General features: G+C 43.6%; 2 long non-coding RNA genes across 3 annotated transcripts in view; both read right to left on the reverse strand.

Moving 5' to 3' along the window:
- Positions 1 to 15,238, reverse strand: part of LOC146798520 (uncharacterized) — an 83,548-nt gene that overhangs the window by 23,825 nt on the left and 44,485 nt on the right. The window contains exon 5 of one of the 2 annotated variants that reach the window (XR_014969174.1): positions 5,942 to 6,060. The exons of the other annotated variant lie outside the window; for it this stretch is intronic. This is a non-coding gene — a long non-coding RNA (uncharacterized LOC146798520). Of the gene's footprint in view, positions 1 to 5,941; positions 6,061 to 15,238 lie in introns of those variants that run through there. 2 annotated transcript variants of the gene reach the window in all.
- LOC146798521 (uncharacterized) lies at positions 6,723 to 7,234 on the reverse strand. Its single transcript, XR_014969176.1, has 3 exons — positions 7,098 to 7,234; positions 6,908 to 6,997; positions 6,723 to 6,799 (listed from the first exon to the last, which is right to left on the reverse strand). It is a non-coding gene; the product is annotated as an uncharacterized LOC146798521 (long non-coding RNA).

Genomic DNA, 15,238 nt, shown 5'->3' on the forward strand with positions numbered 1-15,238 from the left:
TTCTATTTCTCGAAATATGGTCACTGGGGTGGCTCTGTCCGGCCATAATAATGTTTAGGTAGGTTTTTCTGGTTTACCGGTTGTAAGCCCCATTTCAAAACCTCTTGCTGTGACCATTGGCCCTTTCACTGTGGATTTACTATTCTTGCTGACATCTAATTGTGGTGAGAATTTGATGGTTTTGAATTTATTGAAAACGTTGCATGCCACAATTTATTGTTCCCCAGCAGGTGTCTATATGACAATGGGTCAGGATGTGGTGTGCGCTAAGCAGTGTCTGTACAAAGATGCGACCCCTCCTGTGGAATTTAAAGATGTGCTAACCACCCTCTGGGCAACAGGTGACACAGACACGGGATTGTTGCAGATATCACCTGTTTCTATACACATTAAGGATGGTGCCATTTTACCTTGTATCCCTCAATATAAAATACCGCTGGCAGGAGAGCGAGCCTTATAGCAGATCGAGCAGGATTTGATTGGGAAGGGAGTGGTTGAGGAGAACACTACTAATATTTTCAATAGCCCTATTCTTCAAGGGGCACCCCCATGTTCCTCTGATGACCATGAAGATGATTATAGTTTTTTGATCGATTTGGCGAAGTTAATAAAATAGTGATTTCCCAGTTTCCGGTGGTTACTGACATCACCAATCTTTTGACAATGATTCCCTCTTCTGCTATATTCTTTTCTGTCATTGATTTGAAAAATGCATTCTTTGGTATTCCTATTCATCCTAATAGCAGAAATCTGTTTGGGTTCACCCTAGCTGGCAGAATTTTTAGGTTCTGTCGTGGTCCTCAAGGCTATAAAGAGAGTCTGAGTATCTATAGTCAGGCATTGAAAGGTCAGTTGGATTCCTTGTCGCTCCCCACAGGTGATGTATTGCTACAGTATGTAGATGACTTGCTCATCACTTCAGATACAGAACAAGGTTGTAGGGACAGCACAGTTAAGTTGTAGTTGCATTTGGCACACCACAGACATAAAGTTTGCCATTCTAAATTTAAGTATTGTCGACAGGAGGTCACCTATTTTGGTCACCTACTGACGAAGGAGGGTAGGATATTGACATCAGTACCATCATTAAAATGCCCATCCCACAGACTCAGAACGATGTGCACGCTTTCATAGGTATCACTTCCTACTGTAGGCAGTGGATACCTAACTACTCCTTACTAACCAAACCCCTGCTTGCACTAACCACTAAAGATGTGCATGTGCCGCTGACTTGGACGCCTGAATGTCAGCAGTCTTTTGAGCAACTAAAAACTGCGTTTTGTTTGGCTCCAGTGCTTGGTACCCCCCTAACTATGCCAAATCCTTTGTATTATATGTTCATGAGATGGCTTGTTGCGAGCTTTCTGTTTTAACACAAAAGTCTGGAGATAAGCAACAGCCATGTGCTTATTTCTCTGCTGTGCTTGACCCTGTCACAAGAGCCCTCCCAGTTGTCTAAGAGTGGTTGCGGCTCAATAAGGCGATACGCTGGACTCATACTTGATACTGATCTCACGGTCATGGTACCCCATGCTGTGGATACACTTTTGGATAAAACAAAGACACAGCACCTCACCAGTGCACGTCTGACTGGCTATGAATTAACCCTGTTTGCGAAACACATCACGATCAAGCGATGTGTCACTCTGAATCCAGTCACGTTACTGGCCCTCCCTTCGGAGAGTGATGAAATTGATACACATGATTGTATCTTCCAGACAGAGGAGAAGACAAAGGGACAGGTAGACCTGACTGATGTTCCCTTATCTGACCCTCAAAGGGGACTATATATAGATGGCTCTTGTTTTAAATTACCAGATGGCACTACAACTGCTGCATGTGCTATTACTACGTTGTGTACAGTAGTTGAGACATCACGAGTTCCCTATCAGTCGGCCCAAGCTGTAGAGCTTGTTGCCCTAATACGAGCTTCTGAATTGAGCGAGGGACTGTTTGTCAATATTTCTACTGACAGTCAGTACGCCTTTGGAGTCGCGCACAACTTCGGGCGACTCTGGGCAAATAGAGGGTTTCTTACTTTGCATGGTGCCAAGATACAACATGGGCACCTTATATTGAGGCTTTTGTCTGCTTTGACACTCTCTAAGAAATTGGCAATAGTGAAGTGTAGTGCTCACCAGAAAGTCACTGATGATGTAGGTAGGGGAAACGCTTTTGCAGATCAGACAGCTAAGGAAACGGCCCGGACTAAAATGAAAATCAATTTTGGCAGCAGGTCCCGCTAGGTGGGTGCCTGAAGTCACCATGTTTGAAGATGCACTTGAGAACTTGAAGGAGATACAAAGTGAGGCCACAATAGAGGAATTAGCAATGTGGCAAGAAAGTACAACACAATTGAACGATGAGGGATGTTGGATTGATCAGTCAGGGAAGCAGAGATGAATGTTGCCAGATGCATATGTTCTTCCTGTAGTCATGAAGGCTCATGGCCCAGCACATATTAGTTCTAAGGGCATTTGCAAGTTGTTAGACCCTGTATGGCAGAATGATAACATTTCGAAAACACCTGCACATTTAGTGAAGTACTGCATGGTGTGCATGATGTACAATCCTGGGAAGGGTACCCCTACACCACAGGGTAATTTTGTACCACCCAATTTCCCTTTTGAGGTCATCCAGCTGGACTATATAGAATTAGATAGGTGCAATAATTTGAAATATGTTTTGGTGGTTGTCTGTGCATTCAGTAAATGGGTTGAGGCTTACAACACTAAAGATAATACAGCTGTTATGACTGCAAAGATACTCCTGAAGGAGTTCTTTCCTCGTTTCGGCTTGCCCTGTTTGATTTGGAGTAATAACGGAAGTTATTTTAATGCGAAGGTCATTCAGCTAATTTGCAATGGTTTGCACATAAAACAGAAGATTCATGCTGCAAACCACCCACAGTTGGCAGGATTGGTTGAGAAGTACTATGTTGCAACATGCTCATAATGTGTCTAATAAAACCAATTGTTGGGTTTGTGGGTTACTCCCTTCGGTCACTCATAAGAGCAACAATTTGTTGTCAATTCCACTGTCGGATATTGGCAGCTGTGAGGGTTGGTATTAATTGTTTTGACTAGTGTTTTTCCAATATCAACTTTCTACTTTGGGTATGACATCCATTGATTCTCACACTTCGAATTAATATTTACTCTTCTGCCAAGGGTTTACCCCTCTAGGACCAGCAGGACAAGGGACTCTAGGGACACTGTCCTCAAAGTCATGTTTGAAAACGTACAATAGGGGGAAGGATAATGCCTCTTTTAGAATGGAAATGGCTGATTTCCAATGCTTTAATATATCTGAGTACTTTCAATCCTTCTGAGGACGACATCTTACCGAAGATAAGCCGATACCTGTGTCGGTGGTCAATACGACAGCTAGTTTTTGTGTCCAGGGGACCAGGGAGATAAAATTGGGGGGAGAGTCAATGTAATTTCACCTACAAGCTTGATACGACTAATAGTCCTCCTTTCATCCTGCCCCATAATGTCTATTTTGTTTGTGGGTCACAAGCTCACGTCTGACTCCCGAGAGGATGGTCAGGAATATTTTATCTCTCCTTCCTTCTCCCCCCTGTATATGTGGCCCCGTTTAACAATCATAAAAATCATCAGCTGCCACGTAGAAGTACCTTCCAGACCCGAGCCAAAAGGGTTGTTGACAGAAAAGATATAGATCAGACAGATACCACTGCCCAGCACTTTGGAGATGCTATGAAGGGCCTCCTACCTTTTTGGGGCCCCATGGCTAATAGCCTTCATATTTGTCAGTTAACAAGAGTTGTTGCAGGGGTTTTCAATACAACTGCTGGGATAATGACAAATATCACTGCTGAGCTCCAGGCTACAAGATTAGTCACTTTGCAGAACAGGATAGTGCTAGATGTTATACTTGCAGATAGGGGAGGCGCCTGTCATATCATTGGAAGTAGCTGTTGTGTTTACATAATATGATAAAGCTCCCAATGTTTATTCAGCTATACAGCAATTACATAGAATATCAGCTGAGATACACCAAGAAACAGGTACTTGGACTCCGTCAGGTGGTTCTGGAATACGCTAACATCCTGGGGTTGGAAGATCCTCACTTTCTTGACTGTAATTGCCGGTATCTTCTTTACATGTTGCCTCTGCATTTAACTGCATCTGCCAGGGAAATTCCATTATGGGCGTGCCTTCATTGTTTCTGAATTGTACATAATGTATCTCCATGTTTGCTGATGTCAGTCCGTCTGCAGCAATCCTAAGAAACTGGGCAGACTGGGCTCCGCTCGAGTGTATCTGAATAAACATATTGGTTTGTATTCTCTACTCTCTGAGTGACTCTTCATTTGTATGGAAGGCTGAGAGGTGGTCGTGAGTGACCCGGGTGACCCTAGTTGGGTCACTTGCTTCAGTTGGCACCTGAACAGGGACTCTATCGGGTGAGTGACCCATCCCCTCCTGAGGACGAGTGGGGAGGTCGAGGCCATTGTCGGGTCGGACGGACGGATCAGGGATTCCTGCACGAGAGAGCTCCTGTACTCTTAGCTGCCCCTTCTGTCCCACCGGACGGTGCCTCGCCCAGCAGTCATCTGGACTGGGGTCCCGAATGGGGACACCCTTGGATCTGACCATTTTGTCTGAAGAGTCGGTAGTGGAAAATAAATGTATTTGACCTGCATATCTCAGGTGAGTTTGTTTTGGTTCTTTGTGGATATGGTACCATTTTGGTTTGTATTTGATACGGTCTGAGGACCCATTTTGGGTGAAAAGTATTTGCAAATACTTTGCCAGGCATAAGTAGTGAATTAGTTTTCTTTTAAGAATGCCTGGAATAAGTAAACTGGTTTCTTTGTGCTCTCGTTTTTCTGCTGATGCTCGACTGGAGGAAAGTCAGCCAGCGCCTCCAGAAGGCACTCCAAATTTTGATATGTATGTGAAACATGGTCTTGGCCCTATTATGTTTAGTACATTGTGGCACAAATATATGAGGGACAATGCCGAGTTGCAGTGGCCTTTTTTGGGTACTTTTGATGAATTTGAGTATTTACAAGAACAGTTGTTTAGGAAAAGAAGTATGCAGTCTATGTTTGATTCCCATAGAACGTGGCAAAAAGCAGCTAAACAGAGGTGAATGAAAGCAGAGAAAGAGGCCTGGAAAGGGAGAATGCAGACATTGACTCAGATGGCTGTAGCATATGATAAGGAAAAGCAGGAGAAGGGTGTTGAATGTGAAGACAGAAGGTTTCGATTACAGATTTGTACATTTTAAGTGGCCCAAGAAGAAAATTATACTTTTGTGGAAGAATTGTTAGATACTCAACCCCCACCTCCATATGTCCCGCAGAGGATAGGTCCCGCTATTCCCTCATAGTCTCAGCAACCCGTTCCTTCGGTCTCTGCTGTTTCTGCTCCTGCTACTGTTGATCGGACTGCTTTGGCCACACCTATTGTTTCAGCGTCCCTTTCGCCAGCTCTTACACCTGTGACACAGTCAGCCGCGACGTTAGTGCCTGTTACTTCCGTTGCTACTCCCACTTTGTTTTTCCATCCCTCGACATTACTGAGTATTGGGACACCAGTATGTGGATTTGAGGATAGAGAATGGATGAAATTTAAGTAACGTATGGGGCCATTAGTACGATCTGCTGTGGGAGATGAAAAAAATAGGTAGTGGCTAGCCAGGATGCGCAGTGGGCCCGAAACCCCATTTACAGTGTGGAAGATATGTGGAATGTGATGGATTATGAGCCTTTTGTACAACAGCATGCCTTTAAGCATATGTCTGCTACTCTAATTCACAGTTTTGAGCAGCACAATAAAACCTTTCATGAAAGAGTCCAAAAGGATTTTTTTGTAAATCACAGAGTTTTACACACTATTTGCACTAGAGCAAATGACAGCAAAAGAATTATGTTAGTCATATGACACACAGATTATTTTCACAATTCCGATTGTATTTCATCATCTTTATTCAAGAAGTATTCAAGCATTGAGATAAAAACTGGATGATAATCCAAGATGAAAACAGCCTACACGTTTTGTCCCTATTCATGGGACTTCTTCAGGGCTGTTAAACATAAAAACATACAAACAGACAATACATTAGAAAAACAATCAGACAAAAACGCCATTGACAAAAGACAAATACTTAAATAATAAGGGTTATTATCCAATTTGATTCTTTATATTTCATCAATTTACAAACGCATGCTTTTCCAAAAAATATATACATAAAAATATATTCCTTTATAACATAAGCACATTAATAACTAACTAAATCCTCTCCAGTAAATATACAAATATACATTACACCAATAATTTTAAAACACAAGTTGTACATACAACTTAATTCTTACAACCCTTTTCCGCACATACACAAGTGCTGGCGGAGTGAACCTTTACTCTCAATATTGCTCCGTGTCATCTTTTCTGCTTTATTTCTGTATTCAACATCTCCCTAAATTTGATGCTCATTTCAATTTGACCTAGTTATTATTTAGCTGTCATTTGGTTTACTGGTCATTAGCCTATTCTAGTTCAACCTCATCATAAGTTTTTGTTTCACTGATCACAAAGGGTCGTGATGCTCTCACATTGTCATACTTAATCTTGAGTAGTGCCGTACTATTCACCTTTGTTCTATATGTTTCATCTTGATAGTATAAAGTACCTGGCTCGTATTTTTCTAGTACCTCCTTATTTTAAAAATTATAATAAGTAACAGCTTACCAACACTCAAGAATGCAGGAAGTCTAATCTTCAACCGCCAGTTCAAATGTTGTACAATCCTGGTGCACTAATACAACCTGAATTTAAAATCAAATGGGGATGCTCTCATTCTCAATTTAATAAAAATCAATTGATCAAGACTTCAGTATTACACACAGATATGCTCACAACCCAAGTGCTCTTACCTTCTGTAACACTTTTGTAGAACCAATGCCTCTTAGGCATACTAAAAGCACAATCAGTTCCAAAAATGCATTATCTTTTTCTTTTCCACTCTGTCAAAAAAGGGGATGATCTCATCAACCTAATGTCCCTTATGAGCATTGTGATGCAAGACAAATTCAAACAAAATTGGTACAACAACCATTTGCTCACCTTTCTTTGTAATTTCCAAATTGGGCAGTCAAGAACATTTATTTATGTGTTCCGACAAGAGTCCTCTTTCCATCAAGCAACAAATTCTATCAGCCCTTGACCCGTATTTCTTCGGCCATGGAAGCGTGTAGTGCCTCCTAAAATCGGTAAAAATAACCCAAGTATTAAATGTCCACAAATTAGATCCTAATGCCCCAATATGCTCCCAATTACCGTTAAACTGCTAACTCCTGTTTATTCCATGCAGTAAATCCTGCTATAATAATGAGCCGGTGCGCTCACATTCTGAGCCCATATTCCGTGTTTTACACTCAGGTGCATGCAAAGCACCAAGACCCCACTTAGCCCCACACTCAATCGTGCCCGGCTATCATGTCATACACCCCATGACAACGTGTTGACATTCTACAGAAAAAAGGGGGCCCCACCTGTTTAACCATACAATTATTTGAGGGAGACACATTACAAGTTTTCAATCTCATTTGCACAGTCTTGTTGAAAAGCCATTAAAACTACACACGCACACCCACTAACAGCGCTCCACTTTAACTCTCTATATGACAACCAAAGCAACATTACAAGTGTTCAATCTCATTTACACAGTCTTGTTGAACAGCCATTATCGGCTAAGCTATAAAGCTACGCGAGCACACCCACTAGCAGCGCTCTACTTTAACTCTCTACCCGACAATCAAAGCAACATAACTGTCACCCACCTCTCTTCTATTAACCGGCATCCGTCACATGCCGCAAAATGCAAAAAACCCACTCACCGATCTAAAAGACCAGAAGCTCAGCTCTACGGCATCCCATGTACCCCTTTCCTTACCTTGTCCTTGTTAGTTTCCGCCGTCCGTAGTATCCCACATCTCATGGAGCCCATAACTCTCTGCTCCTTAAAAAATGCCTCCCTTCGACATAAGTGGTGCCACGTCATCAAGTGCAATGAAGGGAGGACTAAGTAAACATTCTAGTGTGGTGTCCATCTTTGAATTGGCCTTTCCAACCGTGTTCGCCTGACTAATTCAATGTCTCATGTTAATATCTCTTTTGAAGAAATGTATTTCTCCACTTTGTCATTCCATGGATCTTTCATCTCCATTGTTTATCAAGCAGAGCTCATAACTCTCTGCTTCTTACAAACACTTCCAATTCACGTGATAGGTACTACGTCATCAATTGCATTAAAAGGAGGACAAGATAAGCATTCTAACGTGGCGGCCATCTTTGAATCAGTCTTTCAAACCGCGTTCACCAGACTAATTCGAAATCTTTTTTTCATTTTTTTATTTTTATATTTCTTATCAATATCTCTCTTATGAAACTTAATTTGGTCATCCCGTAGTTTATTAATCTGCATTGTCAAGTTGAAAACACAAATGTACAATCATATTTCTATTTCTTACAATCGATAATAGGTTCATCCTAGATGATATTTCTATTTATTGCAGTAGATCATCGGGTCATCATGGGTCCCACCAGAAGTCTTTTTTTCATTCAACCACCAATACATCAGAGAAGGAAGCTTTCCTGTCATAAGCACTGACCATTTTGTAGCCTATTATGGTTTCTAATGGCAATCAAACCAAACAAATGCACTAAGCATGCATTCAAATGCCCCCTAAGACGACAGACAAATCAGTTGCCTTCCCATTTCAAGGCAACAATTTCATTCTTTTACCAAGAGCGCACAAGGTGACAGTTAAAAAGCCTGTCCCTACCCGATAGTTGAAGAAGTTTTTATCAGATCCCATATCATAATTTGAAGGAAGTGATGATACCCATGTTCTGCATTCAATCCCAACTCCACCGTACGTAAACGCAAAATCCACCTAGATTCCATTCTTCTCAGATCCAGCTCCCTGTTACCCCCCTTGGATTTACCTTTGCTACATCTATTCCATGACACGTGAAAGGCAAGTCTTTCTTCCTGACACAATCATGGGTTGATAATGGGTTGGAAGAGTCCTTGTTTTTAATTGCTCTCCAATGTTCCGCAATCCTGTATCTCAATTCCTTAGTGTTACTGCCAATGTATGCTTTACCACATGCGCAGATGATCGCATATACAACAAAGGTGGTACGACAATTTATAAAACTGTTTATTGTGTACTCTTTCTTGGTGTTAAAACTGAACTGAATGGTTTTGTTCGAACCAAGCTGGCACATGCTACAGTTTTTGCAGGTGTAAAAACCTCTAGGTTTAGGTGGCAGCCACGTCAGCGTATCAGTTTCTTTCTTCTCTTGCGTATAGCTTGGGCTAACTATATCTTTGATGTTTTGTCCTTTTTTATAAGTTATTCTTGGCCTCTTGCTCCCGAATGCCCGCAGACCAGGCGTGCCCTCCAACAGACTCAAATGTCTGTTTAGAATACGCCATATCTGGTTGCTCGATGAGCTGTAGGTGGTTATGAAGGCAAGAGGTTTCTCTTGTTTATCCCTAGGTTTTGTCTTCAGGAGATCCCTCCTGCCAATGTTTGCAACCTTTTTTCTTACATCAATCAGTATTTTACCATCATAACCCCATGAGGACAGCCTACTTGTGAGGCTGTTAAGATTTTTCTCACATCCACTTTCCTCACTGCAGTTTCTTTTTACTCACAGCATCTCTCCAAAGCCGATTGCTTTAATAGTGCAAGTGGGATGCGTGCGATCTGCTTTTAAAATACTTTTGCAGGCAGTCGACTTCCGAAAGAGAATACTCTGGATTTTGTTATCTTTTATGTACAATTCAACATCCAAGAAAGATATCCTCATTCTATTGGAGTTCATGGTAAATTTGACATTCAGGTCATTGTCAGTCAGATACCCAAAGTAGTCCTCCATCTGGACTGAAGTTCCTGTCCAAATTAGAATGATGTGTATATACTAGGGGGTAACTGTTCCTAAGACCTCAGAGAAGTAGTAACCAGATTATGGTTCCTAAAAGGAAAAAAGTGCTAAGTGGTCAGACTCACAGTAGGTTGGATCTCAAATTGTGATGGGGGAATCCCTCCTTTTGGATATAGTGCCCTCACACACCCTTGCCGGAGTCATGCTTCATCCTCAGGCGTTGCTCCTCGTGGGGGTGGCGCTGCACTCCCTCACAGACCCCGCGAGAGGGCTCTTTAGCAGAGATCTTTTAAGGAGACACCACAGTTGTGCATGTGGGTGTGTAGGCCTGGGGAATAAGGTGAGTGAGTGTTTTAAAATTACCAAACGGTACCCAGAACCTGTGTTTATTCAGGGGTCTGAATGGTAAATTAAAAAGGTGTGGATCCTGGAGCTCCTCTTAAAAGCAAATACAGAGGGCGGATGTGTGACTAACCGCTGCTCTCAGGATAAGTGCCGTTGTGAATAAATCATACATAAAACAATGTCAACATGTTTCGCGCTCTCAGATGGTCCCTAAAGGATCCTTTGGCGCTTCGTCAGGACCGGAATGTGAGAACAGAAAACACGGAACAGGTTCCAGGAAAGAGAGAGCCTGTGAACCTGTAATATCTTATTCTTAAGGAGTTTTAGCATCCTTGCGCTGATAGGGACTCTCACTGTGGGTACCTATCCCCAACCTGGTAAGACACAAAATAGAGAAAGACACACGCACATATAAAAAATATGCTGATAGCATGTAGGGCAATCATGGTTTCAATTATGTGCTATGCTGCTATCGCATACACTCAGTGGTGTGCTATGCCGCTCTCGCATGCACACAAAGTATACATATTATCATATTGCCTGGCTGTAATAATGATAAAAATGAGACACATATCTCACGGTGCAACAGACCATAGTGCATGAGGGTGGAGTTTTTAGGCTCTCTGTGTAATAGGATCCCCTATAATTCCCACATGGACAATGCCTGCTGTGTATGGTTCCACCACAACGAAACCGGGTGAGGTTTGGTGCAGAATCACTGTTGATTGGCTCAAATTGTTTGTAAAAAATTGGTACCAAGACACAAGCCAAGGGTCACGTGATCAAGTGGTACAAAGGAACGGGGTGATCGTAATAGCAGATCAGATCCTGTTTCTACTGTGCCCTGAATGAAAGATGATAGTATGCCAGTACAGTGACACCTGTGAACAGACACGCTAGCGAACACTCTAAATGCGCGCCCGTTAAAGTGGTGAAGGGTCGCACAGATTTAAAACATGCAAATGGACACACACATTCTCGTATGCCTACCCCTCCTTTACAGATATCAGGCTTCGTCGGCGCCCTTTTGGTAGAAGGCTGAGTAACTGTATGGGCGATAGAGAGGAGCGTAATTAATTAAATTGTGCCGGAAGTCAAAGCGTGGTCTCGCCGTCAGGCTCAGGCAATATGTGCCATGTTGACCGTGGCGCTAACAGGGAAATGATAGGTACTCACATGTGCTCGCCTTTCTTGGGTTCAGTGACCTACCCCTCCGTAGTGGTGTGCCAGGATCGGAGGGGAATGCTCGTCTGCGCCTGCTTAGATCCTCCATGTCTGCAAAACTGTCCAGATTGCATGGGCGGGTCTGCACGTGATGACGTAGAGGGAGTGTTGCGGCGACCTGTGAACTACTATATGAAAAGAGTAAACATGGCAGCCATATTAGCATGGAGAAAACGGGATAAAACTTAGAGTTTGCATTTAGTGTGTGCCTAGCATAGTGCACAATTGTTGCCGAATTGGCTTCAAAAAGAGTGAAATAATTATAGCATCCTTATGGTGTGGTATATGACTGAGGTGTATTAGTTTGCTCATATAAAGAAAAAGGGTCACAAAGTGGAGTGCTATAAAGGTAATGCACAGGGAGTAAGCCACTCTACTGGATGTTATTGTGCATGACCTCTTAAGTTGGATAGTCAACTCAGTGGTGTGCTGAGTCTAATGAGGTTAGTAAATGCTCAAGAGTATGGCCCGAATCTCTCGTGCCTTCTGTAAGAGGGAGAAGCAACCAATCTAGCAGATCGGGATCCTTTGGCAGTGACTCAAGCGATGAAGGAAGGAGCTACACACCTGGCGCCAGAGGGACACAGAGACATTTTCGACCCCCATTGTTAAATTTCCCGCAGCAACCATTCCAACCACCGGTATATCAAGGACAATGGATGGGACCACAACCGATGTGGAACATACCACCGGGACACCATCTACAACCACCCCAATACCACCAATTCCCGAACCCCCCTTTTTACAACAGAGGGAGAGGCAAAGGAAGAGGGAGAAGAAGAGGAGGATCCAAGACAGTCCAGTGGCAAGACCTGGAACCAATGACACTGCGGAGCAAGACGAGGGGGCACAGACCTTAGTGGTAAATTTGTCATCCAGACCACTGACAGCTGGTGAAACCAAACTCTTGGAGAAAGGCTTGGGTTTTGTGTCGACACCAGCTGAAGATTGATTTCGTCTACACCAAGAATTTCACCAATTCTTCAGGGAAGTGAGACTGAAGGCATTTTTTCAGAATAAGCCTGAAACTCCACCCACAGAGACCGGCCTAAAAAAACAATCGAAGTTTACCTCGACAGCTGCGATGACACCAAACGAAGTCCTGACATTTTAACAGGCCATCCTCAAAGACGTGGTGGCGATGAACCGGAAACGCCCTTTCAACAACCTCTCTAAAGAGGAAAGAACCCTTCTCAAGTCTATTACGGAGGACACTAAAATCATTCTGAAACCAGCAGACAAAGGCGGTGCTATTGTCATTCAAGACATGGTTACTTATGATGCAGAATGCACCCGCCCATTACTGAAGATCCCACGACATGCCTTATCACCCGAATAAGGAGCATAGTCAATGAAGCAGCCACAGAAGGCTGGATTTCACACCAGGAGGCAGAATTTCTTACCAACGAGGATCCCCGGACACCTTATTATTACACTCTACCAAAGATCCACAAAGGAGTCAATCCTCTACCGGGCCACCCGATCGTGTCAAGCATCGTGTCCTAGAACCACTCAGCAAGTTCTGTGACTTCTACCTACGTCCCTTGGTGAGCAAAACCCCGTCCTATCTCAGGGATATAACAGAGGTACTCAATCTGCTAGAGATTTTTTCAGAACCAGGAACCATTGACCTGTTGGTCACCATAGATGTGGAGGCTCTGTATAAGAACATTCCCCAGGACGCCACACTGGAGGTACTAGAGTCAAACCTGCGGAACATCGAACCATGGCCCTATGAGGCACCGATAACCTTTATCTGTGAATGCACATCCATAGCACTCAAAGAAAATTTCTTTGCCTTCAAATCACAACTATACCATCAAATACAGGGCACCAGCATGGGAAGCACTTTTGCTCCCAGTCTGGCTCGCCTTTACATGCCAGACTTTGAGGAGAAACACATTCTAGGAGAGTTCAACCCATACCGACAGAACATTTTGATGTGGCGTTGCTTCATCAATGACATTATCCTCTTCTGGAGAGGGGATGAAGAACTATGCATCACGTTCTGCGATTGGGTAAACATTTTGGACCCGTTCTTAAAATTCACGAGCACCAGGTCGCGGGACAACATTCCCTTCCTAGACTTGCTCATATCCCTGGATAACGGCTCCCTGCATACAACCAACTACAGGAAGCCCACAGACAGAAACCGTCTTCTTATCTACGAGAGCCACCATCCCAAGACACTTAGGAATAACTTACCAGTTGGACAATTCCTATGCCTACGAAGGAACTGCGATACCATCATGGAGTTTGAGAAACAATCAGAGATCCTAACAGACAATCTGAAAAAATGCAACTACCCCAGAAACATCATACACCAGGCACACAAGAGAGCCAGAAACAACCCGCGAGCTGCCCTCCTGGAAGTGAGGGAGAAGCCCAAATCAGAAACAATAACATGTGTCACCACATTTACGCCCAGTTCCAACAGAATTCAGAAAGTAGTTAGAAAACACTAGGACATTCTGAGGACTGGCACCTGGCCCCCTTCCAGTGTTTGCATTTAAACGTACGCAGAACCTGAGGGACCGCCTAGTCCACACCCGACCTAAGCCACCTCTCATAAGACAACCCACACTCTGAGTCTTACCGCCCGTGGTGGGTCACTTTCCCTGCGGATCCTGCTCCACCTGCGCCGAGACCACAGGTTCTAAACAAATTGACCTCAGTCTAGCCACACCGTGGCGACAAACCAGACACACTAATCGCAACACCAAGAACTGTGTACACACCATTCTTTGCCCTTGTGGCAAGAGATATATCGGCATGACCACTAGGCAGGTTAAGAGAAGAACTGGCGAGCACAAAAGTATGATACGACAGGGGAAAACCAATAAAAAGTTGCTCGTCCATTTCTTGGAACAGAAACATACCGCCAACAGTATGAGGTGGACAATTATTGATTCGAACCCCAACTGGACCAACAGAACCCTGTTTAGACAAGAACAACGATGGGTCCATAGACTAAGATAATAATAATAATAATACAGAAAATTATTGAGCGCGAACAGCTACCTCTGGGGAGGTGTCCCGGCGCTAGCGAGTCCCACAACAAGAGTAAGTAGTCAGGAAGGGGGGCAGGATTATTGCGTAAAAAGCCAGGTTTTTAGGAGTTTCCTAAAACTTGCTTCTGACGTAGCGGATTGGATGGCAGGAGGCAGGGTATTCCAAAGTTTCGCCGTGCCGGCCGAGAAGGATCTGCCTCCAAGTCTCGCTTTCCTTATGTGCGGTACAGTTAGCTTGAGTAGGGAGTTTGAGCGTAGCTCACGTTTTTGGTGGTAGCGAGGAAGTCGGAGTTTCAGATAATTTGGACATGTGCCTTTTAGCGCTCTGAAAGCCAGGGTTAGCACTTTGAACTTAATTCTGCTTGCCACTGGTAGCCAGTGCAGCTCGTGCAGATGCGGAGAGATATGCTGCCTAAAAGGGACCCGTTTTATTAAACTCGCAGCCGCATTCTGCACGATTTGTAAGCGTTGCACCGCATATTTAGGTAGACCAAGATAGAGGCCATTAGAGTAATCGAGTCGAGAGGTGATTGTAGCGTGAACAACCGTTTTCCGGCACTCGAGTGGTAGCAAAGGCAGAAATTTCCGCAAATTTTTGAGTTTATGCAGGCAGCCCGTGGTGAGCTGTTGTATATGCAGCAAGAAAGACAACTTCTCATCCCATTTTACTCCTAGATTTTTTGCATGGGGGCTGGGAGATGGGGCAGGGCCCATTTCCGTTGGCCACCA

This window comes from Triturus cristatus, chromosome 9 (genome assembly GCF_964204655.1).
Source record: "Triturus cristatus chromosome 9, aTriCri1.1, whole genome shotgun sequence".
Taxonomy (NCBI): domain Eukaryota; kingdom Metazoa; phylum Chordata; class Amphibia; order Caudata; family Salamandridae; genus Triturus; species Triturus cristatus.